This window comes from Gorilla gorilla, chromosome 5 (assembly GCF_029281585.2).
Source record: "Gorilla gorilla gorilla isolate KB3781 chromosome 5, NHGRI_mGorGor1-v2.1_pri, whole genome shotgun sequence".
Taxonomy (NCBI): domain Eukaryota; kingdom Metazoa; phylum Chordata; class Mammalia; order Primates; family Hominidae; genus Gorilla; species Gorilla gorilla.
This window is the reverse complement of record NC_073229.2, coordinates 23,402,920-23,404,070: the sequence shown is the minus strand read 5'-3', so window position 1 is coordinate 23,404,070 and position 1,151 is coordinate 23,402,920. Positions and strand designations below refer to the sequence as shown.

The window sequence follows — 1,151 nt, the reverse complement described above, 5'->3', positions numbered from 1 at the left end:
CTAATTATATGTGTCTGTGCACGTGTGTGTGTGTGTGTGTGTGTGCGTGTGTGTGTGTTGATGTATAAACTCTGGACAAAAAAATGTTTTCTTAAAGAACTATTTGAAGGCAAATAGTTCTTCAGTTGAATAGTTCTTCAAATAGTTAAGAAACTATTTAAAGTTTCTTAAAGAACTATTGGAAAGTGGTTAAGAACAGGCAGAAACCGGAAGAGTGTCCATCTGTAAGGGATGAGTGTTTGCCTGGCTTTCCAGCTGGGGCTGATATAGAAAGTACAGCCTCTCTCACTGCCTTGAGGGCTCAGCGGATGAGAAGGGATTCCTAAATGGCTGGAAAATGAGGTGGGAAACGCCAGGCGGAGAGGAGGAAGGGAGCACTTCCAGGGATGTCGTCTGCAGGCACTCAGAATGGTCCGGCGTTTGACATACTGTCGTAGGCTTTCCTGAAATACAGCCTTTAACAAAACTAGGCTGCCCCGAACCCCTGGTAATGGAATTGTTTACCTTTATACCAAGAAGGTTGGGAAAGCACCAAAATCTGCATGTGGCGTGTGCCCAGGCAGACTTCGAGGGGTTCGTGCTGTAAGACCTGAAGTTCTTATGAGATTGTCCAAAACAAGGAAACATGTCCGCAGGGCCTGTGGTGGTTCCATGTGTGCTAAATGTGTCTGTGACAGGATCAAGCGTGCTTTCCTTATCAAGGAGCAGAAAATTGTTGTGAAAGTGTTGAAGGCACAAGCACAGGGTCAGAAAGCTAAATAAAAAATGAAACTTTGTGAGTAATAAAAATGAAAAGACTTAAAAAAAAGAAAGGAGCAAGAGGGGAGCCCTAAAACCTGTGTAGAAATTCCCCCAGGTCTTCAACTGACCTCTCAGCTATGCCTGAGTGGCAGCGAGTCCAGGGAAACTTCCAGAAGGAGCCAGCTGGAGTGCTGGGGAGACAAGGGAGGAACCAGAGAATTAGATGTAGTAAATCTCAAAAGGTTGACATTTTGGGGAGCATGTTCTCTGACCACAGTGAAATTAAACTAGAAATCGACATCTTGAAAATCTCCAAAAAGCTATAGTGGGCATTATTGGGCAATTGGTGAGCTTTGATTATGGGCTGAGGATTAAGGTAATAATATTGTATCAGCGTTAAGTCTCCGGAT

The 1,151-nt window shown here is 44.0% G+C and overlaps 1 pseudogene; it reads left to right on the top strand.

The window, feature by feature from the left end:
* The first annotated feature begins 408 nt into the window (after positions 1-408).
* Positions 409-777, top strand: LOC101142262 (large ribosomal subunit protein eL34-like; annotated as a pseudogene).
* Positions 778-1,151: the final 374 nt, after the last annotated feature.